Raw genomic sequence first — 27,830 nt, 5'->3', positions numbered from 1 at the left:
TTAGGTTTCCTTGATCATGCCTAAAGTCTGAATGTCAGTCCTGTAGCTCTCCTGTAGTTAGACAAAAATAAACAGATCACATAACCATGAATGATACCACCGGTCTTAAGTTTTGAACTTAATCTTGACTTTTATTATCATTATCGCAGCTCAGCTCATATATATTTGTTAATCTTATATCACTGGTTGTTTTAGTTTCACTGTCTAGACTGTTAGATGTGTAGCATTTAATAGAAGAAAAGTGTACAAGCATAATGAAATCACAATAGTTTAAACTTTTAAGGTGCCAAAAGGCACCTTATCTGATTGTAATGTGAAAACTTGAAACATCCACCACACACTGGGAGCACTTTTCAATTAACTTTACATATAAGCAGAATTAATGAAATAAAAAACAAAACGGGGATTTCTTGTGAAATAACCTGTCAGACAGGAGTTATTATTTAAAGCCGAGTATTTTAATATGTCTCAAAAATGTGTTTAGATGGGGATCAATAAAACTTCATGGAAAGACCGTATCCAACAATCATGGAATCATCGTCTCTTAATACTGCCTGCACTTACTAATTCAAGCAAAGACAGAAATGGAAGATTCCAGATCTGTGCTCTCCTTCCGGGAGTCAGAGCTATTATACACAAGCTGCTGACTCATGCTTCTGATGTACTTGATGTCAGAAGCATGTCCGTCTGACAGACAATTTCACCACTTAATACATACTTAATCTGAACATTGAGTGTGTTTGTATCTTTATCTTTTTCTTTTCTTTCTTATAAAGTGTCTTATTGTGTGCTCTGTTCAATCATCTCAAAGAAAGTCAATGAACAAAACAGCAAACGCAATGTCAGATGAAATTCTGTCAAACTACCACTGGAGAACAGAATTTACAGGAGATGCACCAAGTTTTGTTTTCAGAGTCGCGCTTGTTGCTGCACCTGCTGCACTACCCCCAAATCAGCTAATACCAGAGTGATGGCCTAGTCTCTACAGCAAGCCAGGACTATGAAGATTCTCAGCATGTCATCATCCAAGTTAGCTGACTGATGCTATAGTAGTGTTTGCTGATGGTAGGTTCAAACAATGCCATGCTCCATACAAGTTAATGATAGGCAGGCAAAGAAGCAAAAGTATTGCTTTTGATGTGGAACTGCTACTGACTGCAAAAGAAAAACAACCTCTTCTAGAGTAGGTCATGATTACACCTGCACTTTGGTCCAAAGTGAAATTCAGACAGATTTACTTGGGGCACATTGGTTCACATCTAAATTATTGAGCACTTGAGTCGTACAGAGATTCTGTTAAATGTTAAAGTCACACATGCAGCTTAGGTCTTTACATTATTTTTTGATGACACTGCAACTCAGGAGTATAAAGGGATTAGGAACATTAAGCTCTGGGCATAGAATCCATGTCAGTAGGATCAGCTCATTGTTGGTTCTGGACTTTCAATAAATGTATGTGCAATAAAAAAATCAAGGGAAATGGTTAGCCTTCTCATTTCCTTTGCAGTATATGTTTTAACACTTTTAATAGATGGTTAATTCAATATAGAATCACACTATTGTGCAGAGTATGACTTGACAAATTGTTATCAATCATAGGCCCCTCTCACCTCTGATGCATATTCCTGTAGGTTGCCAGTCACTGGAATAAGCATTTTCTGAAGTGGAGACTTGAGCTGGGGTCCCAGCAGAGGGATACCCCCAGCCTTACAAATGGTTCATAATGCTAAAGCCCCACAACAGGCCACCTCTATATCGTCCTCCTGGTTGGGAATCAGGCTGGCTAAATTAGGAAGGCAGTCCACCTGATTGGAGATATAGACGCCCCTAAACTTACATGTAGATAGACAGTTAAAGCCGAGTAAAATCTCTACATGGAAACTCAGTGAGACTGATATAAATTCAGGAACTAAACTGAAAAGTTTGTCTGCAAGATTTGGGTAATAATTGATGGTTCCAGATGGAAATAGCAAGTTTTTGGCCCTGATTACAGGTGTAATTAAAGTTCTATTACCACTGGGTCTGAGAGGATGAAAACACCAGAGATGCTAGGAGTGGAAAACTGTCAGGATAGATGTTGATGTTAGGTCTGAAAAGCCCAGTGTGACCATTTATGGCCATCATTCTGTGTTCTAATCCATAGTTCCTGGCCAGCAAGACAGACCAGGCAAAGCTATTACGGACTGCACAGTTCAAAGGTGGTCTTGTAGCATAGCGTGAAATTAATCTGCCTCCGTGAGCAACTTGCACATGAGAACATCCGATTTGGGGCTGAGGAAAATATACAAGGCATGGTGGCTTTAATCAAAGGTCCCTCCATCAACAAACATAAATGCAGGTTAGAGGATGTAGGAGACATTCTATCTGGTACCCAGCACCCACTTTCTAATTTAAAAAAACTGGATGACCACTATCGGGCATTTACTGTGTGAAAAGGGAACATAATTCTTTGATTCAAGGAAGCTAAAACAACAACAAAATTTTTTTACCCTTTGAACTATGTTAATATATAGATTTCATCAGAATAAAACACATATTTTCACAAAAGTGTCCAAGTTTTCTGAAGTTAGTACAAAAAAGTACTACATCATAAATAAGCTGACCTGTGTTTTCAAGGAAAATCTGCCACTGTTGGACATTTTTCGTTATTACCAGTACAGAAAGATCAGGCTCAAATCTGCAGTGTTTTTTCCTGCTGCATTCCTCACCATGGGATTGTAGAGCTTGAGCCATGTCACACTCTGAACTTGCATTTTACTGTGCTTACACTCACCAGTTTATTGATACCACCATATAACCTGACATTTCTTCTTGCTCTGCGGAACTTGGCCACGTTAGCGATGGTCTCGGCAGCTAAGGCCTTCAGTTCCTTGACTGGTGAGTCCAGGATCTTCACTATGCTCTGCACGCCTTTCATGTCAACAATAACCCGATGGATTAGAGATCCAATCTAATCACAAGAACACACATTAATATTAAATATGACTAGTTAAAAGTTAGGCAGCACGGTGGCACAGTGGTTAGCACTGTTGCCGCACAGCAAGAAGGTCCTGAGTTCAATTCCACCATCAGGCCGGGGTCTTTCTGTGTGGAGTTTGCATGTTCTCCCCGTGTTTGCATGGGTTCCCTCCGGGTACTCCGGCTTCTTCCCACCGTCCAAAGACATGCAGTTTGTGGGGATAGGTTAATTGGATAATCCAAATTGTCACTAGGTGTGAATGGTTGTCTGTCCCTGTGTGTTGGCCCTGCGACAGACTGGCGACCTGTCCAGGGTGTACCCCGCCTCTCGCCCTATGACAGCTGGGATAGGCTCCAGCGCCCCAGCGAAAAGGATAAGCGGAAGCGAATGGATGGATAGTTAAAAATTAAATTTGTTTTATGACAGAGAAACTTTTTAAGCAGCCAAATATTCATTTCCACTAAAAGTAGATAAAATGTTGCAGTACAACCCAGTTGAAAAGCACCAACCCACACATCTCATTAGGAATGCTATAGAATAATTGCTACCCCATTTTTTAAACAGCATGCTTTCTACCTTGCACTCATGTTTCTGAAACTAAAACACAGGCTGGCACACATGGCCAGCTCTGTTCATGCCAGCAGGCCATGCAGGTCCAACTTTGTCATGGCAACTCACTTTGCATTTGTGTTCATCTGTATCCAGCAAGTTAAGGAGGACTTTAAGGCCACCTGTGTCCTGGATAGCCATTTGGCATGACTCCTGCATCAAATTAGTCCATCATGGCACAAAGAGTGTCAACAGTCTGGTCACCATCCTGAAACAAAAATTTCAAACACAAATGAATTAAAAAGTAGGAGAGGAGGAAATAACTGAACATTAAGAAAAGCCTCCCTCCATTCCCTCGGACTTCTCCTTCCTCTTACACTCATTGTGTTGTTTCTCTTTATAATGCTACTCCTGCTGTTTTGTTTATGCCATGGTCTTGTTCTGTATGTGTTTAGCGTTGTCGTGGTTAACACTGATGGAATGAAATAATTTGCTAACAAAGAGCACGGTGCTCTGGTTTCATGCAAAAAAGGACAGTATTAACACTGAAACCCTGACACTAATTTTAAGTTAGAATTCAAAAGTTGTGTGTTTTGTCAGTTGCTATATACACACAAATCAATTTAGACCAGTGATTAGCAACTTAGTAACTACAACACTACTCAGTCAACAAGTGGTTTGAGGGAGGAAAGTCTGGTCTTTGATTTAAATTCAAGCCCCTCGACAAATACGGGAGAGGAAATGGAACTGATTAGATTTTATTGCCACTTAACTTCAATGTGTTCACAAAAAACAGAAAAAAAGAAAAAAGAAGAAAGAAACAATACGGACTTAAAATAGTGCATGTGTGGTCAAATGCTGTCATGCGCCGCAGTTGCAGAACCTTAATTTTATTTTATTGTTTTTTCCTTAAATTTAGAGTCCAAATACTAGTTTTTGTTGGTTTTTTCATATACTCTTTACATAAATCCACATAATGTCCTAGCTGTGGATGGATGATGACAGCATTACAGCACTTGAAATACCAGCGTTACAGTTCTTGCTTTGTGATGGTTAAATGCAGGCAGTGGTGGTGTTTTTGCTTGTTTATGACTGTGTTTAGTCTGAATCACATGCAGTTATTTAACAAACTTGGTTCACATACAATGTTTCCCATCATGACATTGAGTGTTCACAGCAAAAAATGCAAAAGTTTTATTCAGCTTTGACATTCATTTCAATTCAGCTTTATTTATATATCATCAAATCACATCAACAGTTGCCTCAGGGCGCTTTATATTGTAAGGTAAAGACCCTACAACAATGCAGAGAAAACCCCAGCAGCCAGATGAGCCCGAGTGGGAATAAACAATCCCTTTTAACCAAAAGAAACCTCTGACAGAACCAGGCTCAGGGAGGCTTAGGGTTGGGGGTCAGGCATGTCACTGAAACGTCCAGTCTAAAATATTCTGGCAAGTGAACCATCAAATATTGCTCCCTTTATTGCACTGATTAAAACATGGCACTGATAGATTCTCCTATAGTAACTTCAAGGCTGCCTCTATGATTCCAAGGCAAACTTTGCACAAACAACTGTGAGACTTCACGAGTTATTTCACGCAAAAACAGGACATGAATCTATCATGTTCTGCTAACAGCTACCCATATATGTAGAAAACAGCCAGCGAGTTTTAAGCAGCTGTTGGAGGGGCTGGCTGATCTGGTCAGGCCTATAGCATGGTCTCAAGTAGTGTTTGATCATATCTCGCTCACAAAGCAGTACTCAGCAGGATAACAGGCACATGTGTTCCCCATATCATGACGCGAGCCTAAATGTGAACCATTTGTCCATTAACAGCAGTGGATCTACTGCTTCCTTTGTCTCCTTCACTCTCACTCTTCAAAGGGTTCGGCGGGCGAGTTTCGTACCTTGTAAAAACAACAAAAAAAGCTGTGTTTAGGAGTGATAGCTGGGAGAAAAACAGATCATGTGCTTTCAGTCTTGGTAGCTTTGGTCTTGAAGTTTTGTCGACATTCTTTAAAATACCGACAACATCTGACAATCTTTTATGGTGAAAGATCTTTGACTTTCTCCAAGCGTGATACAGGCAGATGCTCAAGATGGAACAAATTCAACCACCATTCGACCTCAGAACAAGAAATTCAAAGTAGTTCCAGCAAGTTTAATATCTGTTTCATGAGGCCTGGTGAGTGTTTGCATGTTTGGAGGGGGCAAAGACAAGTGAGTCAACAATGTGTAACAACAGCCGTCACGCAAATTCTGCTACATGATTCACCAGTAGGCTGCAAAGGTCTTTAATATCAAAGACTAGAAGCCATAGGCGATTTAAGACCCTTTTTTTTTTTTTTTATCAGAGCACCCCTAAAGATAACTATTAAGAGTATTAACAATAGTTTATTTTAGTATTATTTTCTGTAATTATCTTCAAATGTTAGACTTTCCTAATTTTCCTATTAACGACAGTACAGGATAGATTGATATCATGTTAAAGTCTCTCACACAAAAGGTGTTGGTGTTTTAGCAGCATCTTTTATCATTACCCTAATAACTTTCATTGTTGCTGCAGAAAGAAGATGCTGAGGTAATTTCATGACACACATCAGTGGTGCTTATTTAAAATTATAAAGCTGTAGCTTCCATTTTACCCACATTCATTGATGATGAGGATTTCACAAATGTAAGAAGTGTGTTGTCCTGTGGTCAACTTTCTCTTATAAAAATTATTATAACATTATATTTTTACTTATACTTCTTCTAAATATAGCATATTGATATGGATGCTATCATTTTATAGGATTCCTACCACTCTGAACATGGCTCAAAGAGGCTGGCTGCCACTACATTGATGTGTCCGACTACAAATCTGTTTACATGATGCTCTGTGCTGAGTCTGCATAATAATGGGAGAGGTTGTATGAATTCCAAAACAGTTTGTGTTGTGGAAGGGTGATTTTCCAGTGTCTATACTGAATAATGTTACTTTAAGTGCTTAATGATTTGGTGGACTGCCTCTATGTGATTACCAGACTGAAATAACATTGTGCATGTTTCTCAGCTGCTTTGCTACAAATAGTTATTTAACTTCTTTAAGGACTGAGCCTTTGAGTAAACACAAAATTGCAGTTTTTAAATGATGATTTCATTTATAAAGAGAAAAAAGCTATCCAAACCTACCTGGCATTATGTAAGTAATCAACATCTAATACTAACAAGAGGTTGTGCCACCCTTGGCAGTAAGAACTGCAATCAAACATTTGTGATAAATGGCAAACCGGCAAGTCTTTCACATCGCTGTGGAGGAATTTTGGTCCACTCTTCTTTGCAGACTAGATTTAATTCAGTCATGTAGAGTTTTCAGGCATGAACGACCTGTTTACGGCTATGCCAAAGCATTTCTATTGGATTCAAGTCTGGATTGGACCACTCCAAAACCTTCAATTTGTGTTTTGAGCCATTCAGAGATGGACTTGCGGGTGTATTGTTGGGTCATTGTTCGGCTGCATAACCCAAATTCTCTTGAGCTTTGAGACACAAACCGATGATCCAACATTTTCCTTCATAATTTTCTGGTAGAGAGGAGAATTCATGGTTCCATCAATAGCGTAAAATTGTACAGGTCCTGAAGCAGCAAAGCAGCCCCAGACTATCATGCTACCACTTCCATGTTTGAATGTTGGTATGATGCAGTTTTTATGAAGTGCTGTTAGTTTTATGCCACATGTCACGGGACATAAACCATTCAAAAAGTTCTGTCTGATCAGACCACAGAATATTTTCCCAGAAGTCTCAAGATGTTTTTGTTAAATGTGAGATGAGCCTTTCAGCTGTTTTGGCTTGGAACATTTTGCCCAGTGTCTTTGTCTTTGCTGAATCATGAATGCTGATCTTGACTGAAACCAGTGAGGCCTGAAGTTTTTCACATGCCGTTCTGTTTTTTTTTTGTTTTTTTTGTATTAGTCATCAATGCACTCTTACAGCAATGTTGCGTGAAATACTTTGTCAGATAGGCCTGGGTCCCTTTAAACTTTTTTTTCCCTTAATAAATTAAATCTTTATTTAAAAACTGTATTTTGTATTTAGACAGGTTACGTGTTTGTAATATGCAAATATGCAAAGAATAAAATAACCCCCCCCCCCCCCCCCCAAAAAAAAAAAAAAAAAACAAAACTCAGAGAGCGGCAAACACTTTATCAAAGCACGATATCATGTGAATTACTTCTGATAGTATCATTACTGTGAATCCTTTTAGCTGCATTAATTATGGAAAAGAAAGAAAAAAGTGCCTTTTTTAGTTTGCACAGCTCTTTGGTCAACCTGGCAATGAACTTGCCTTGACATTGAGTTGTTTAAAGCCATACAGTGAGGCTAGGGAAAAATCATTAAAAAAAAATCATAATACAAATAAATTCATACTACATATACTGTACAGCTTAGTTAATGTATTAAAATACCAGGGACAGATACATCCCAACCACTTTCCTATTAAGAACACTTTGGATTTGTCACCATGTAATTAATAAGCTTCATTAATAATCATATAGCAATAATTGTAATAATAATAATAATGTCTGATGAATTGCAGTAGAAAATGGGTTAAGAAGGGATTAAGCAGTAGAGGATCCAATTGCATTCACAAGCTCCAATGGTGAACTTGATATCAGCCACATAAAGATGCTTTACACATTTTTTCTCTTCCTTTACTGCAGGTGTCTCGGCCTTGAGCTACTAAATAGCTGCAGCCTCCACAGTACTGAATGGAGGTCTTATTCTAGTCTGGTTTCCTCTGGAGCAGCAGACTAGATACTGCAGACACAGACTGCCCTGGCTGAGCCTCTCTCGGTCTATAAATCACAGCACTGAGTATGTGGGAGCTGGGATGGGGTTAACAGTGCTGTCAATGATAGCCTGTTGACCTCAGGCATTTAGACATTTTGTGTATGTGTGTATGTTTGTGTACTAGTGTGTGTGTGTGTGTGTGTGTGTGTGGGGCTCAGTGGGATATTTCCTTTCAGCAGGGGTTAACATGCATATTAAGCATGGTGCTCAAATACATAGGAATGTTTCAGCAATGCCTGATTGGAGACAGGGGGACTTGGGCCACTCAGAGTGTTTCATACCAATTATTGTAACACAAAATGATTCAGACTTAGCAGTTTTCATACCTCTGTGCAGTCTACAGCAGACATAGAGAGAACAAACCCATCCCTTTCATGGGAAGAGTACTAAAAGGACAGAATGACTGATTACACGTTGTTTCTTGACTCATATTTGATCTCCTGTAATATTAAACCTGATCACTTAATAGGGTTGGCAGTCATAAAATGAGCACAGTACATGTTGGGCAAAGACTCGAGTCTTTGCAACCCAAAGACTCGGGTCTTTGGGTTGCAAAGACTCGGGTCTTTGCCCAGTTGAGCTGAACAGTTGCTTGACTCAGGAACCAATGCAATGTTTTTTGTAAAAATAAATCTCCACATTAGGCGTGCTATAAATGCATTACAGGCACTAAAAGCACAATTGTTTTAACTGAGTGCTGCAGTTATTAAAAGCAGCATCAGGAACAGATAATTATTCACAGTACAACATAATTAACTCCAAATTCACTGCTGTTGAGAAAATGACATGACATTGGGATTTTGCACACTGGAGATGAATTTCAGTGCAGCCATTAGCAGGACGGCCGTCATTAGAGGAGCACAGGGCAGTAGTGCTGGTAGTACTGGGACTGCCCAGCAGAGGGGGAGAAACCATAATGAGGGCTGAGCACAATGTTGTGTGTGTGTGTGTGCGTGTGTGTGTGTGTGTGTGATGTGATGTATTTTAAAGCTAAGGAGAAAGTCTGCTCTAACAGTGACACCTTAGAAACTTTAAAAATCTGATGACAAAAAACATTTAGTTAAGAAAAAACGAAAAAGCAAATTTTCTTGTTTTAAAATGACAATTATTAAAATCTTTACAGCACAAAGTTTATGTGTGAACTGGTAACATATTTTACATGAGACAAAATATTTTGTGAGAGTGTGTTTGTTTTGTTGTTGTTTTGTGTTTAGAAAGCCACATGTCTAACATCACTGATAGCAGCTAGTGTATTTGTATTTGTTTAACATTGCTTAGTCCCGATAAGTAAAGCAGCTCTTCTTTTGACTCCTCTGCATTTTTTCCATAGCCTGTGCGTTTATAATAATTCGCAGAATTCTTGTCCTAGCATGCACAGCCTTTATAAGCATAAACACATTATGATACAGGTAGTTTACAACTAATGAATAAGGAGCGTAAATTAAAGTTTTCATCTATACACACTTACAATCATGTTACCATAGCATAGCCACAGGTCACCGTTATGCGGGTACAAAAACAAACACGTCGGCAAATATTCTTACATAAATATCATTAAAACACAAAACAGAACATCCATGTGTCACTTTATGAACGTGTTAAACATCCTAGAGTACAAATGGCTGTCTATAGTGCGAAGGAGAAGGAGAAAAAAGATCTCCTCCTAAAATAAAACAGATATTTAACTTGGCTCATGGTAGCTTTCAGTGTCTGATGGTAATGATATTATAAAATGACGACTAGACAAACCCCATAAATAACTGTGCTGTGTGGCGTCCAGACAGATAGAAAGCTGGGACATGTTGGTTACGGCATTGTTGCATTGTATTGAAGCAGGATTGCACACACAACCCTAAAGCTCGTGCCACAATCCCACTGAAAAGCACAAAATCTAAAAACCAGAGAGTTTTTTGTTTTTCTTTTTTTAAATCTGAATTTCGTATCGTTTACATCTTTTTTTTTCTTTTTTCTGGAACGGAGCAACAGCCTGCTTTTAGAGTGGGAATTTCCTTCCATTATATTCTGTTTAGCTAAGCTAAAAATATTCACCAGGGCTTGTACTTTATGGCAGTGTTTTCTATAAAAGTTTTACTTGCACTGTGAATGATCTTATTTAGCACCAAGCTATGTGCTTCGGAAGCCAAATCAGCAACATCAGGAAATCCCACACTGTGTAAAAATATGAAATCTAGACTAATGTTACACACTGAAATAACACTCATTTTCTTTCAACTGAAACAGCATTTGAGGTATTGTTACGGCTAAATACCAAAGGACAGGCATGCAGCAAAATACGTTCCTTGAATATCATCTGTCTGAATGATGCTGTGCACATAAACAGATAACTGGGCCCACTGAGTGAGGCAGGGTAATTGCTCAAGTCAAGCGGTCGGAGGTATTCACAGCCAGTCTGGGCCATTGTCATTCTGTCCTCTTTTTCTTTTCCTTCCATGTTTTGACACATTAATATTCACCATATGCCCCGTCAGACCTATCACGAGTGCATTTCATTTTTATGCTTCTGCGGTGTGGGCAAACGATGCATGCAGCTGCTGCCGTCAGACAGCTCTTTCCCCCTGTTCACTTGGCTCGCATGTGCAACCAAACAGGCCTGTGTCAGAAACCAGGAATCCACGAGCCGAGTCTACCACTTCAATAAACATCTCCCTGCAAAGCACCATTTTAAATGGGAGCGACCTACACTTCATTTCATCTGACATCCCTTTTGTCGCTGAGTGTGCCTTGATGTGATTGAACAAAACAGACAGGTGGAATTATGTGAAAGGAAAATATCCCATTATAAGTTCTGGTGCACATCCATGGCTAAATATTATTTTCCTTGAAATGCAATTGTGGAGAGTTTGTGGAAATTTGTATGCTGATTCAGGTCAACATCAAGATTCTTGTACAGACAGCAGGAAAAGATCTAGTATGTCTGTGGCTCAGTTCAATTCACTGTTTTTGGATGAAATCCATGAGAGGAAGGAAACACTGTTGTGCAGAGTGAACTTCTCATACCTTGAGATACTTGACCAGTTGAATACTGGACTTGCCAGTATTCATAGGGCAGGTCTGTGTTAGTCTCTGGATGGCGATATGCCTGCTCTTCTTCCTCTTCACTCTCAGTGGAGCTCTCACTGGAAAGTTCCAGCTTTGGACTAAAGATTACAACACCAAACGTTTGGGACAGACAATAGAGATAAATAGAGGGATGGAATATAAGATCATAAAATCTCTTGTCTGGTGTTTTAAGCAGGAAATAAAGCTGGTTATCCCACACAAGAAGATCCATTAAAGACCGAAATTCAAGTCTTCACAGAATTTAAGTAGCAGGAAAATAAAATTGGAGTCAATATCATGAGGGGAATGGAGCCGTTATCATACAGAGTCAAAGTTCTTGCTGTATACTGATGCAAACAGAAATGCAGATGGTGTTTTAAAGCTGCATGGGCCACTTGGATGAATGTATCATGAAAATACGGCACTGTAGAGCAATGAAATCTGGTACACATTCAAATGGGCCCACTGAGAGGCAGTTCCCAGGTACATGCAAATAGCATTTCCAGGGGAGCGTATTATCAGACGGGGCTGGCTGATAGATGGGGTTTTTTCCACTACACAGTATGATAAACACTGAACAAGACCTTCCTGTGGCTGTCAGGCCTACACTGATGTGAGGTGATGAGTGTGACTGAGTGAACGCACCCCGGAGTCTTTATTGCATGTATAGAAAATGATGATCAGCAAAGATTGATGTCAGTGACTTAATGATTTATTACACTTGCAGTTTGTATACAGACAACATTCAAGTATGGAGATGGCTTATGTGCTGTACCTGCCAAAAGCCAAACAAGGAAAAACCTTTTACTTAGCTTCTTGTTCAGAACAATTTTAGCAGCTGACAGTTTTTAAAGCAGAAGTCACAAATGGTGAAAAACATCCAGTTAATTCAGTTTTCACTGGGGGGGTGGGGAGGGGGGATATGACTATATAACAAACTGTGTCAATATTGAAATAGCAAACGGATGGTTAATAAGTCAAAATTCTTTAACTTAGACCACATGTAATATTAATGCATTTAAGTGTAGAATGAAGTCACAATAAAAATTCAGCCAAGATTTTAGATTTTTAAAAGAATCTCATCTTTACCAATTTGGGCCAAGCTTTAGTGTTTTCAACTTAGAGAGAAATGCCCTTCTCTTGCAGCCTGTTATCTAAGAAATGTTATCTAAGACCTGCAGAGTCAGAGATGTAACTCTTGGGTAGTCACCTGCCGTTGTTGTTGCATCAAGGATGGCAGTCTGGTTTCTTACTTGGTAAGTCACGTTGCATTAGACAATTATAAGAGAGCTGTGCTGTTCATGGGTCACTTTATAACTCCATTCGTAATTGTAATTACCCTCAATCAGAAATTACATGTGTTATTCCTTTTTGTTACCATGGCAACAGGTGTACTTACATTTGTTTCATTTTGTTGCCTGTACTTCTGACCTATTTGGTTTTAATTAGACGTACAATCAGAACTTCTACGGTTCTAACCTTTACTGAGTTTAATTTGCCCCAGCTGCAGAGCAAAAACGAATCCTTATAGTTTCAGAAAAAAGGAAGTTTCTGGTGTCCAGGTAAAGAAGATGCAGAAAACTCTGCTTTCATTTTGGTCATGGCTTTTCTGTCTCAGAATGTTCTTCTCCTCTCCAGAACTCTTATGGCATTTACTTTCCTGTGTTTTACTGTAATGCTGTGAAATAAGAGACATTATGGCTGCTTCTATTTTAGCAATGGTTAGTTTTCAACATAATCTTTATTTAACAATTCAAAAAAGACCTCAGCAGATTTTTTTTTTTTAGCCAGTGAGACACGTTTATCTTGGTTGTATTTTCAAACTAATCTCTAAGCTCTTTGTTTTTAATTAGACATACAATCAGATTCCTTGCACTTCTAACCTCTACTGAGTTTAATTTACCACAGCTGCAGTGCAAGAAGGAACCTCTATAGGTTCTGACAAAACAGAACTATCTTACCATGTCTGGGAGGACATGTGTGCAGGTGAAGAAGACACAGAGAATTTTGTTTTCATCTTGTTCTTGGCCTCTTGTCCTAGACTCTTTTATCCTCTTCAGAGCTCTTACGGCCTTTATTTTCCTCTGTTTTACTGTAATGATGTAAAATAAGAGTCATTATGCCTGCTTCTATTTTGAAAATGGTTATTTTTCTAACATAATCATTATTTAACAATTCGAGACAGGGCTCAGCAGACTTTTTTTTTCTTTTTCTTTTTTTTTTAGCAATTGAGATACTTTTATCTTGAGCCAGTTTCTCCTCAAATGGGTACAGTTATCACAAGGTACAGCTGCAACAGCTCAGCCCTTGCTAGATCTATTTATCAATCAAAGACCATATGTGATAGATCTTTTGGGGATATTTTTTCTCATACTTTTTCCCAAGTTTTGCATCTGTAATTGAGCAGAAAGGGTTTCTATTATATGGAGAATTTATTAACTCTGACTATTGTGTAATGAGGAATATTTGCACTTGCCCTTAAATTTATAAACCATATAACCATCTCTTTATAATGTGTGACTGCTGGCAGATGCACTAAGCACATGTGTTGAAGGCCTGGCATCACAGTCATCTAAAGTTCATCTGCTATTCAAGAAGAATCTCTGCAATGCAACAAAAATTCAGGACACTTCTTACGTGAGGAATTATCACATACCCACATGTAGAAAAGACACTAAGTCCACTCCATCGTGGACATGGTTCATATATCTTCTCGCGGTCTACCCTGTAGAGTGTACGCTGTAGTTTCTCATGCACATTCTTTTCCTGTTGCTCGTAAGACCTCTGGGGTTGGCCTTGTTCCTCTCCATCAACCGATTCCACATGCTGAATCTTTTGTGTTGATAGTTCTTGAACTGCAGAATCCTGCTGGTAAGGGGGAAAGCCAGAAGCTGAAGACTGAGTGTAAATACCTCTTCCAATTTGCAACAGAATGAGCAAAATCTGATTGTGAAGTGCTTTGTAATCTGGCTGTAAATTTGTCAAGTTTATGCTTATTAAAACAAAAATAGCTATTCTGATTAATCTGTTTCGCATTTATTTCACTTTTTATCAGTCAATGTGGTGTATTTTCCACTTACGCTTTGCAATGATTTGTCTCATTATCGGAAAGTCATCGCATATCTATGTCAGACAAAGAAATGCTCATGCTACTCAGAAGGCGAATACTAGAAAACCCTATGTGGCAAATAAAAACATGAAATTCACATAAAAGCCCCTTCTCAATCCTATGCAGACTTGAAAAAATCTTTATTTTCTCAATATTATTCTTTATTGAGGTATTGAAATAAAATAACAAACTCTCATTGCTTTGCACAGAAGAGGTCTCTCTTGGTTAAATGGCTGAACAATGTCAAGAAGTTCATTGTTTCTCGACATTCACCTAAAACCTTACAGCTTGGCTCAGGCTAAGTAACGCCTTTGTGTCACTGTTATTCAGGTAAAGTTTTCAAGGTCTTTATACCAAACTTTACAACCTACACACAAACGCCAGTAAGACACATATGAAAGGTTTGCAGGCATGAGAGTTTTTAATCACAGACACCTGCTTTTGCAGAAGTAGCTCAGTCTGTCATTGGCTGTTAGGAGCTTGAGATTTTTAAGGGCAGGGGAAAAGAATTAAAACGTATTTCTTTGGGTTGTGTTCATGCACAAACTGGAGCCAAGTTGCCTGATCACTTTTCCAAAGACTTGTTTTTCATAAAACACAAAGTGACCTTCTATTGGAAACATAAGTCAATACACCCAACCAGAGACCCACATCCTGACTTTATTAGACTAACCAACTTTCTTTAATTCCATTATATGTGAAATGGACAAAGTCCATTTGCTTACACAGAAGGGAACACTCGACATTTCTTAACATGCTGCAGTAAAAAAAAAACCTTAAACCAGTACAGGTCCAGAGACAAATGCTAAGCAGGGCTGACGCCTGAAATCTGAAGTTAAAAAAATATTTTTATAGCATGTAACATTACACCATTAGGACTTTTCAAGTTTCTTCATTTGTCGTTTTCATAAAGCAATCGACTACTAAAACCTAAACCCCAAATGTTTACATGTGTTTGGGGCAGATTTGTATCTAATTACTTTATCCATACTGATGGAAAATCAGCAGGGCAACAAATTGTGAAGCCAGTGGCCATAAAACATCTGTCAGTGTGAGAATTCCAGCAGCTGCTGGTGAATGGTTATGGCAGTGAGGCAGTCTGTATTAATTTCAGAATGTGAATAACAAAAACAATTGACAACCCAGGGATTTTGTGTTTTTCAGTAAGCATCTTGTGCATGCATACACACAGCATGTTCCATTTCCAATCACGCTGTGATGTCAAAATGAATCCGCAACACTGAACAGAGAAGGCTAGTCTGCTTCCTCCCTGCGTTGCAGCCACCATCTCCGTTGGCTGCTGCAGCTCATTTGATTGAGGCTGTCCAATCTAATAGAACTGTTAAAAAAGACCTGCTTCCTCAGACTGAAAATGAGCAGATATGTTTGGAGATTAGGTGTTGTTATCTTTGGCTATCGTCTTTTGGGTTTGGGCTCCATTCTGCAATCAGGGAACTGAGGCGGAGCAGTGGAAGACTGTGTTCCTGACTGTTGCTTTCTCAAATTAAAACTGCAATGGGCCAGACTGACAAGAAGGACTACAATTATTCACTATCTTGTATGGATGATATAGATTTGATTGATGTTGTCAGCAATAAGTCAAATGGATTTCAATGTGATGCATTCTAGCCGCATCACATGAAAAGGTTTAGCTGAAGTAGTTACAGGACACTGCATGCTGCACATATCAAAGGAGTTAAAGAATCCAAGAGAAAAAAGACCTTGACAGTGATTTGTGCCTCCACACACTTATTCACAGCTATTTATACGGCTGTTGTCCATCATTTTTAGATCGTTCAGACTAAAGGCATCATTCTTCACAGAGCACTCATGAAACATAAAAGCCTGAATATGTGTATATAACTTTCTTTGTTATAGATTTTTTTTCTTTCACACAGGTCAGCCCCATACTTCTTATTGGTTTATTGTAGTCATCATAAACCCTATGATGGGTTTCGTAGAACACTTTAGATCTTTACATTGCCTACTGTATGAAAACATACAGACATCACCACTATGCCACAAATATGAAGAAACTACTTTTAAAGGGAAAGCTATGAAGACTAAAACTATCTAAATGATTGATATTTTGAGTCTTACCTAATACGTGTAGAATTTAACTTATATTTTCATTTCAACACAAAAGAAAGTATGACTGTTCAGAAAAGTGACTGGTACACTGAATATATAGTTCTTCTCTTAAAGGCAAAAATGCACTTTAGCCCCCCAAAATATCACACTTTGACAATCAGCTAAAATAGCTGAGAGAACACCACGCTGGTGTAAACTGAGAGTAAGTGCAGATCCTAGACTGATTAGCAAAGTCTGGTTTTGAGACCTCAGAGAGGAGTCAAGCATTGTCACATCACTGTCTTTGTGACTTCAAAAAACTGAATGTGGCAAACCCTGGTGGGATGTGACAAACTAAGGGACACTGCAGGCTCATGCCATAACCACCCAAACACACTGTAGTCATATCCAAAAGCATACCCTGCTTTGTCGTTTATTTGGACTCTAACAATAATTGTAATTTACAAAATGAACATCATATTTTATTCAGTAAGAGGTGAAACTACCAGTTAAGACCATAAATACATCAGGAAAGTGTTCGGTGAGGTCATAAATTGAGAAAGCAAAAGAATGTTTTCCCATAGATTTCCTGGCTTGTAGAAGAGCTGCCTCCTGCTGGCTGCTAGAAACAATGCAGATCTAAGACACTTCCACATTAGATCACTTTTCAAACTTGTGTTTAAAACTGTGTCCATTTTTTGCGATACTGCGCCGATGTAGCCTAGAAATCTACAAACATGAACAGCTGTTTAATGGTAATGGCAATGCAGTGTATCAGAGTAACCATCTGCTTCCAGTGCTAATATTTACGATAAGAGCAACAGAGTCTGTTGGAAATTTAAAGAATTTGGCAGGTATTTGTTCTTGAAACAAAGTACTGAAAAAGAGAAGAATTTTGACGTGAATGTGATGCAAGATGAAAACCAAAGAGAATGAGAAAGTGAGCTTAGCCTGATGGGACTTTGTTCCAGTCCAACAAATACATCTTTTCACTGGATAAATAAAAGGCTGAAGGTTCTGATACGCGTTGCCTTCTTTCACCATAGTTTGTGTTTTTCTTCATCTCCTTGTTCACCTTATTTCCCCTCACAGTTTCACAGTAGATTGTTGCCCTGGGTGTGGTTTTGTCTCTTCCTGTTAAACGGTAGTTCTTTCTCCCCACTATCACCGACTTCTTGTTTATGGGGGATTTTTTGATTGTTGGACTTTCCTCTCTAGTATTGTAGGCTTTTTGTCATAAATATAATGTACCTTGAAAAGCCTGTTGTTAGTTTTATATAAATAATATTGAACAGAATTGTGCTAAAGTCAGTGCAGATATTTGGATTATCCATATGAATACCATTAATGTCTGTAAAGTGTTTTGAGGGAATCCGTCCAACAGTCGTTGGGAAATTTAGAAAGAGGTGGCGGACAACAAACATCCACCACATCCGCAGAGCCATGCTGCCAGTGTGTAGTATTTCTATGAAGCAATACTAATATTAGTATTAATACCTGGTAATGACAGTTCGAAGCATGAGATGTAAAGCAAACATCCAAATAAATCCCGACATTAAAAATTAAAAATTATTCAAAGAAACATTTTGTTTTGTTAAAATGACTTCAGCTTTCATCTCAAATGTAGTTTATATGTATCACAGTGCTGCAAAACCACACTGTAAATACATTTACATGTCAATTCTGTTTGATCTTTTGTAAATGCTATTACTCATACTGATCTACTTTTGATTCTTGCTTTGAAAAGCTGTGCAAATACTATTGTTCTTAATTACACTCATACTTTATTTGGATAAGAATGACAGCCAACAAACAAAAAACTAGACAGTGATGAAATACCTCAAACAGACCTGATATCCATGCAAAGCAGACAGTAAGCAGTAAGTGCTTTTCAAAGGACCTGATGAGCTTGTGATGATGCCACATTTTCCAACAAACATCAGCTCAAGCAAGAAAAAAAATATGTTTTTAAATGATTAACAGATTTTCGAGAGCAGATGGAGTCCATTATTGAGGCGATTTGTTATGTCGTCAAATTTCTAAAGCAGGAAATAGCACTACTGAATAAATCACACAGATTTCAATGTCTGGAAATGAGCAAGTGTGTGTGCGTGTGTGTGTGTGCGTGTGTGTGTGTGTGTGTGAGTGTGTGAGTGTGAAGGGGGTAGGTGGTGGGAGGGATGTGGCTCTGCTGTTTTGATGTTGGAACAGGGAGGAGGTCAATTCAGAAATTTTTCAACACAGTGACAACCAGACACTAGCTCACTAGCGTGGAAGAGCACAGACGCTGATTACACAATCTGTTTACGAATATGAGTCACACAGCATCAGAAATCAAATCGAAGTATTAGAGAGAAGGAGCTTGTTCATAAGACAAAGAGGCGTTTCAGCACCCACACATTTTTGCTTTGAGAGTTATTATTCACAGCTAAAATAAAAAGACAAGCCTTAATGTGTTGATGTTAATTGCTTATATTCCACTCCACCTGGTTGTTTGTGTTCTCAGCAAAGTGTGGAGATCTGCTCTTCAGAAGTGTTACCAGGTCTTTGTAAGTATCACTTGTTCACTCATATCCATGCTCCTGCCCCTGCTGTTTTATGCCCTGTGAAAACAAAGTGAAAAACAGCTTCATTAATTCTAAAAACCACAATTTTAATGTGGCCCACATGTCAGCTGGAATAGCTAAGGCTAGAAGCTCCAAGTATCTGAAAGCAGAGGAAGTGTAAAATCATACAAGTTGCTGAATTCGGTTATGACAAAGCTCCTCTTTGAGGTTTCATTTGCATCAATGTCACCTTTTCAGTTTCAGAGTGGACTTTTTTCAACTTGTGTGAACCATTTTCAGTTGAAGAAACAGTAATAGGAGTCTTAAAGTTTGTCAGCTAAGTCACTGGTGGAGTGAAAGGTGTTGCGGCATGTAAAATCCTCAAATAGAAAAGAGTGCAAAGCATGAAAGAAGCTCTCTTTACAATAACGGGATAAGAGGGAGTTGCATTGTGGGAGGCCAATAAGTCAATATTTTCACCAGACAGGGTACTGTGCAAGACTCCTGTGTGCGAGAGTCTCCAGTTTCTTCATATTTTGCTAGGACATAGGAAATCTATGTAACTTGTGCAAACATACATGGAAGTACATTATTTAAGATGTCTATACACTCACTTTTATACCTCTCTGCCTCCATAATGACATCTCTCACCTTCCTAACTTTTCTGAATGTGGTGTGTCGAGCTGCCTACCAATACACAAAACAAAACACAATTACTCAAAAATGGCCAGGGATAAGAACTAGACTAAAATGACCAAAGAAGCAGCCAATGTCCAAAGAAAAACTTTAAAAGGGCTGGAGAAGTACTCCTCAAGGCCACTCTAAACAAACACAAGTCTGACTTCTTGGTAATAATAATGAAAATTTTAAAAAGTCAGGGATGGAGCAAGACTTTGCACATTGATGTGTTTATAACAGATATAGTTCCAGCATCCAAATACAGTGGTAAGTTTTTTTGTTGTCTTGAGCAATTCAATATATTTTAAAATGTCTTAATTCTGTCTTAATCAGTTCTTACAGAATAGCCTTGTCTGAAGATGCAGCATAGCACAGTGCTTCATATCTGATTATACGTTTGCACTGTGCTTTATTGCAATATGCTGCCTCTTCCAGCTGGAACAATGTACAGAGGGACTTAAAAATGTCAGAAGAGATTACTGGTGGTGTCAGTTTTTAATGGTGTGGAAAATAGCACTTGTGTTGAATGCATCTGCTTCTTTATTGTCTTTGCTTTGTTCTGGTAGTTTTAGAAACTGCTTATACATCCCAACTTAATATTGTCTAAGCTCTTTTGCTATGTGTCACACACATTGTTTGTTTGTTGCTATAATAATGTACTTTCTGCAGTCTTGTCTTAAACTCACTAAAATATTTCTGCTTAGATCAAAGGAAAGTCTAATAATAATAGAGCATTAAAGTTTGTGGACAATTTCTGTTTAAATGCAACCCAATCACAGAATTTTTACTTGACTTCTAAAATGAGTTAAATAGAAGACAACTGAAGAACTGAGACAAAGATTTTATAAATTACAGTTTTTTTAAATCCAGAAAAAAAATCCAGTGTTTGCAGAAGGAAAATTAGCAAATTTAAAGATAAAATTTGAATTATCAATTGCAATAAATGGGATGACAAACAGGTGTCAGTGATCACCCTGTTTTGATGATGACAGTCTGTGTATGAATGGAAGAAACTGAAGCCCATCTTCTATTGCACAGAAGTGGTTAACAGACCAAGGTTATTTAAACAGTGGGGGTTTTGGTAGACTGGGAGGTAAAAATGGAAGCCAGAGTAACTTCTAAATGGCTAAAGATCTCTTTAACTCTGGCCAGTGTCCATGTGTCCATAATCAGGAGAACACTAAACAACAATGGTTTGTATTTCATGACCACAAGAAGAAAGCGACTTCACCCCAATGAGAAACTGTAGTTTCTGAAAGGTCACATGGACAAGCCAGAAGACATCTGGAACAATGCAAAGCCAAAATAGATCCTGCTGGTTTAAATGAAAATCATTCTGTTCCATGAAAGGAAAACACTGCACTGCAATGAATGACTTTCACTGTAACTGTGAAATATGGTGGAAGTATCAAAGTTTGGATCTTCTGAATTGCATCAGTGATTTCTAATGGAAAATTTTAAGACAGTTCTCCTTGAATTACACATAAAGAGAAAGTGGGTCAAGCATCTAGGCACTAATCCCATCTTGCCAGAGAATAGTCAAAGAAGGATGAAGAAAATGTTTTGTATTTTGTCAAAGTATTGATCTTTAACCAACAGAAATGATGTGGAAACACTTCAAGAAGTTGATTTTTTTTTTTCTTTAGGTCACGAGCAGTTGTCTAAGCATTTCACTGCATATCGTACTGTGTATGACTGTGTACGTGACAAATAAAATTTGAATTTGATATAACACCCCCCACCCCGCACCACCCCCCAATCAACATCCTGGAGTTACAGCTGCACTTTCATTCCTCCAAGCTGATGTGAAAGACTGACCAACAGTCACTGAAGGCAAATAATTTAAAGGTTTTGTGTTATTTGTGTAATTGGTTTCCTTGCTTTCTGGCTTTGTGTGAAAATGTGACTATGTTGTAGGTTTGGATAGAAATATAAAAGATCAAAATGTGGATCACAATGCCTTTAAACATAGTTTTAGCACATTGTGCCAGCTGTGCTGCACTGTCACAGGGCTCAATCACAAGGTAGCAAATCTCACCCTGCACCTGTCAAGATGGTGCACCACAGCCCCACCCCCACCAAAAATAAATAAATAAATAAATAAATAAATAGATGAATAAAAATAAACAGGAAAATAACTCCTACTACTCCTACTAAATTGTTTAAGTTATGAAGGGCAGCATGATATCATTTCACAACAGATTTGTCCCCAAGGAAGGAAGGAAAAGGAAAAGGTGAAATCATCACGTGTTTGGTCTGCTAAAGAGGAGAAGGAGAACAGCATGAGCCCAAGGCTGAGCCATGGTTTTACTTGTAATATAAATCATTCACTAAAAAACTAAGCCACGTAGTGACAACATCATCTTTCAACGCTGATTTGGAGAATACTTTTTTTTGGAAGTAGAGGGTGTCACTTTAACCAGAGAACACAGGACATAGACTGCATTTATCACTTGGTGTGTGATAAATGCTGCTGAATGCTTTTATGAGCATGATAAATCCGCTGCAATGAAGCAAATAGCGTGACTGAAAAATGACTTGCAAAACTGGAATCTAACAGATACACCTATACACCTATATTGCCTAACAGATACACCTATTCTGTCCACTATTTGGAACAACAACAGATTCAGTTCTTCTGAGAAGGCCTTCCACAAAGCTTAGGAGTTTTTATGAGAATTTTTGGCCATTCTTCCAGAAGTGTATTTGTGAGATCAGACATTGATGGCCTGACTGAGAGTTTATGCTCTAATTTCTTCCAAAGGTGTTCTGTCAGATTGAGGTCAGCACTCTGTGCAGGCCAGTCAAGTTCTTCCACACCAAACTCACTCATCCATGTCTTTATGGAGCTTGCTTTGTGCACAGGTAGCCATGTTGGAACAGGAATGGGCCAACCTCCAGTGTTGGTCAAGTTACTTGAAAAAAGTAATCAGTAACTAATTACTGATTACTCCCCCAAAAAAGTAATCCCGTTACTTTACTGATTACTTATTTTCAAAAGTAATTAATTACTTAGTTACTTAGTTACTTAGTTACTTTTTAAAAACACGATTTACAACCTGAAGAGGTGATAAAGTGATAGATCTTTCAGCCCAATTCTACTTTTTCTACATAATCCATCATACAAAATGTAATCAAATGGAAAAGTCTCTTTTTTTAACTTGTTTTATCAGTTTTAATCTTTTAACTTTATGCATCAAGCAAAACATTTAATTATATGCAACATTCTCTGACTTGAATAAATTAGTTTAACATTTAAACCTATTTTCTACACATTCCAGCACATAAAATAAAATATTTTTTGTGTTTTCACTCACTCTTTCAAACAGATGCAGGTAAAACACAGCAGAAAATAAATAAAGTCAAAGACTCAGCGGTCCTTTTGCTCTATTTTCACCTGTAAAGCAGGAGCAGGGTAGGCGGAGGGTTACCCTGGTGCAGGTGTGCTGCGGTCAGTTGAAGAATCCGCGCGAGTGTCTCTGTGAGTTTCCCATCACGTCGTAGCTACTCGGTGCTTGCTCGGAAGTTTAGGGGTTTTTTTCGCTGTAAAAAGAAGTTTTCTTCCCACGCACGATGGACGCTAATGTTTTTGTCACTTTTTATGGAATCAAACTCAAAGTAAGGTCAGTACTTCCACACTTTAAACGCTGCACGCTCATACTCTCTCCCGCACTCGATATATTATCCATTGTTGATCTGCACACAGCTGCTGTCACCAACGTCGCACTTGCTTACGTCACTGTCATGAGACATTCTCGCAAAAAAAATCACGGTTTTAGTAACGCAGTAACGCAGCGTTCCTACGGGAAAGTAACGGTAATCTAATTACTGATTTTGCAATAGTAATCCCTTACTTTACTCGTTACTTGAAAAAAGTAATCAGATTACAGTAACGCGTTACAAGTAACGCGTTACTGCCCATCTCTGCCAACCCCAAACTGTACCCACAAAATTGGGAGCATGAAATTGTCCAAAATGTTTTGGTATACTGAAGCATAAGAGTTCCTTTTATGAATCCTCCCTTCCCCCAAACTGTACACTTGGCACAATTCAGTAAGACAAGTACTGATCTCCCAGTGACCGCTGAACCCAGACTTATCTATCAAATCGCCAGTCACTTGATTTGTGCCAGATATTGCGTTTTCACTGTTCTAGAGTCCAGTGGGGAAATTCTTTACACCACTGCATCAACATGTGCTTGGATGCATCTGTTCAGCCATAGAAACCCATTCCATGTCGCTCTCTACGCACTGTTCTTGAAGTAAATGGAAGACCACATATGGTTTTGGAGGTCTTTAGTGATTGACTCTGCAGAAAGTTGGTGACTTTTGCGCATTATGTGCCTCAGCATTCTCTGACCATACTCTGGGATTTTACATGCCCTGCAACTTCATGGGTGAGTTGTTGTCATTCCCAATCGCTTCCAGTTTGTTATAATACCAATCACAGTTGACTATCCACATATAGCATCCAGTAGCATGCTGGAAAAGACTGAGCAACACATTCTTTCACAGACTGCTTTGCAGAAGCAGTCTGCATGCCTAGGTGCTTTATTCTTACCCTTTGTAAAACGCAGATGGGAAAAAAAATCTGAGGTATTGTCATCACCCCATCAGACCAGTGGTTGGGCTAAGCGGACACCCAATTTTGTGGATGTGATAACTCAAGAACGAAGCCATGTAGGTGTTTGAAATTGATACCACAAATGTATCTATTAAAAATCTTGGATGAGTTTGAATCTCAATGATGAATTAATATAATGAAAAACTGAATGAATTAGAGGAAGTGGCTGACATCCAGAAATCCTACCAGTGGCTGGACAAAGCTGGACTGAAAGACAGCACAGAGGCAAAGCTTGGGGAGTGGCTCCAGCAGATCCCAGGAACAACATCTGAGATCTCTCTCCAGAAGAGCACAGTCCTAGGAACAGCAAAGATACTGCATGGGAACTTCAAGCTCCCAGGCTGCCGGCAGAAGACCCAAGCTTGAAGCATAAAAGACTGCACGCAGGGGTGAGAGGGTAATTTATATATTTAAAAATGTTTTTACATAGTCTGTGTAATAACTGATTACTGAATACAAATAAATATCAAATATTTCTTTAAGAAGGTTTTCAAGGATCTGTTTGTCCACGTTTTGGAACAACAGAAACAGTTTGACCTTGACCCCCAAGTCGTTGGCTAGGCCTTCCTCCTTTCTGTCTACCACACTTACTGCATCAGCACGGGCTTCTCTCTCCAGGCCAAAGGCAAAGCTCCTACCAAGAATCCTAACCACGAGCTCTCTGTTTTCTGACAACACAAGAGGTGAGTTGGATTCATTTTAATCTATCAAAACAGCTGGTCTTGAATGTACTCTGTTTTTTCTTACAAGCTAAGCTAATATTATCTCTCCATAACAAATCCACTGGCAGTATGAAATAAGTATTACTATATTCATCATGTATCCATCTGTCAAAGAAATATATATTACTTTATCTCTTCTTGGCAGTGGCCCTAAAGTAAATGCATATCTGTAAAGAATTACCAATGGCGGCATAATTGGTTGGCTGTACAGAGTAACAAGGAGGACAAACAAATTAAGTCTGTGGGTTATGGAGGAATGCTGGTGGTTGGACTGCTTAGGATGCAAATTGGACTCAAATTTACCTTCTAGACATGCCCGAACCTCCGCCAACTTCTTATCATCTGCCAGATGAAGCAGTTTAGAGAGCTGGCTGAAGCTGCGTACATAAACAGTCGGTGGAGAGAGCTGCAGGAGTGGATGGCCCTCACTATCTCTTTCGTGGGACTGAACATCTGAGTCACAAAGTAGGAAATAAAACAAAAAAGAAACTTTAATTGCCTGAAATGCTTAATGGAGATCTGAGTCTTTGTTTTTGTACTTTTCCAGGTTCATACTATGAGACACAAAGGAAACCACACACTTAAAGTAGAGCAGACATTCTGATGAAATACAGTGGAACGTTCTCAATCTTACTGAAGCTGAAAAACAATTAATTACAGTCCATATGCAGCTTTGAGTATGTCTAAGGTAAAAACATTTGGACACCATGGTGACAGAAAATCCTGCACAGACACATAATACTGAGAGCCAGCCAGCTGCCCGCTTCATTATTAGACCAACCTGATGTCGTAGTCTGTTTTGAAATCAGACGCCACTAAAGTGGTACTCCACTGGAGTGGCTCCTCAAACACATGTTCAGCTTCCTGTGGGTGTTGGGAACTAAAGCGCTCCACAAAGTGCAGGATTTCTTTCAACAAGGACTCATTCATTGGTGTGGATGCCAGTTTGCCAGTACTAAAGCTGGCCATGGTCCACTGGGCAGCCCTGGTCAATGATATCCCCATCGCTGTGTCTGGGATACTCTAAAACTTAACATTAACAGCATGTGGTTCTTAAAGATTCAGCATGGCTCTTCATTTCCGAGTTTGGAGCCCCATGTGGACCTTCATTAAAAAAAACATAAAGGTCAGCTGTTTCATATTCAAACCTTTACTGTCAATCGGTGTTCTTGGACTTTTAATACACACTTTAATTTTCTCCTGCCTCACTTTTCATGAGCATCTCAAAGTCCTCCATAGCTTGTTAGTTCAGGACAAAGCAGCAAGGCTGCTAACGGAAATATCCGGCGGTCACATATTAAACCTTGCTTCCCTTCACTGTGAAATTCAGAATCTACTTTAAAATTCTACTATTAGCATAAAAACATAGAGCTCTACATGGACAGGCTTATATAGCAGAGCTTTTAAGACCTCGTGGATGCAGGCAGCCTCGCCAACCAGGGTCTTCTCGCTCTAAACAATTAATCTGATTAGAAATATATCATGTGAACTATATCACTGTCATATTGGGGGCGATTGTGGCTCAAGAGTTGGGCGTTCGCCTTGTAATTGGAAGGTTGCCGGTTCGAACCCCAGCTTGGACAGTCTCGGTCGCTGTGTCCTTGGGCAAGACACTTCACCCGTTGCCTACTGGTGGTGGTCAGAGGGCCCGGTGGCGCCAGTGTCCAGCAGCCTCGCCTCTGTCAGTGCGCCCCAGGGTGGCTGTGGCTACAATGTAGCTTGCCATCACCAGTGTGTGAATGTGTGTGTGAATGGGTGGATGACTGAATGTAGTGTGAAGCGCTTTGGGGACTTTAGGGACTAGTAAGACGCTATACAAATACAGGCCATTTACCATATTTAAAAGGGAACTGAAGTCTTTACATGTTCAGACTGTGTGGATTTTGGTTCCTTTCAAGCCATCTTTCTCCTGATTGACGTTCCCCTATAAAGGTTTGATCTTTATGTGCATAGTCAACTGTGCTTGGTATCATAACAGCTTCATTTAGATGTCCATATTAGGAATGTGGCCTTTGATATTTAGAAAGCCAAGAGTAGAAAAATGTCCTAACCTGGGTATTTAGTGCAGTTTGAAGTCTGAGTTTTTGCCTTACATACATTGACGTCGTTATTTGAAACTTTGCTGGTGATAATAGACTGGCCATGAGGACTCATTCAAAACAAATAAAGGCATGTTTCTGTTTTGACACAGTTTACTCTGCCTCTTTTTTTTTATTTTTTTTTGCACTATACTGGTAAACATGATGGCAAATGAGCTAAGTCAAAACTTACCAAATCCAAACTAAGGACAGCTTTGCATATCTGTGTGTGTGTGTGTGTGTGTGTGTGTGTGTGTGCGTGTGTACACTATCAGCAGTGGTACTTTACCTGTGTCAAGTCTAACTTTACAGTTAGACTTGCAATTGTGAGAGACTCTAAAATGTCAAGTCAAATGTTGTCACAATAATAAAAAAAACCCTGTATGCTTTCCTTTTTAGAGTGTCCACATGACCGCATATTTGAGAGCCTATTTCCTCTCTCAGTACTGGTTTGGCACTGTACTGCAGGCAAACACTGGGTAGTGAAAACATTCTATTTGAGAGGATATGCTGTATTTAGGCACAGCAAATAAGTTCACGCAATTCACTCAAAGTTATTAATATGCCTGTCAATGCAGGTATGTGAACTCTGATAAAAT

General features: G+C 39.0%; 1 pseudogene; it reads right to left on the bottom strand.

Annotated features, from left to right (window-relative positions):
• LOC146701221 (outer dynein arm-docking complex subunit 2-like) lies at positions 1–26,158 on the bottom strand (annotated as a pseudogene).
• Between the last annotated feature and the right edge of the window lie 1,672 nt (positions 26,159–27,830).

The sequence above is a fragment of the Copadichromis virginalis genome, linkage group LG9, assembly GCF_057382275.1.
Source record: "Copadichromis virginalis isolate Kocher_CV1m ecotype Utaka linkage group LG9, C_Virginalis_male_GT1.1, whole genome shotgun sequence".
Taxonomy (NCBI): domain Eukaryota; kingdom Metazoa; phylum Chordata; class Actinopteri; order Cichliformes; family Cichlidae; genus Copadichromis; species Copadichromis virginalis.
This window is presented reverse-complemented; position numbering and strand designations above follow the sequence as displayed.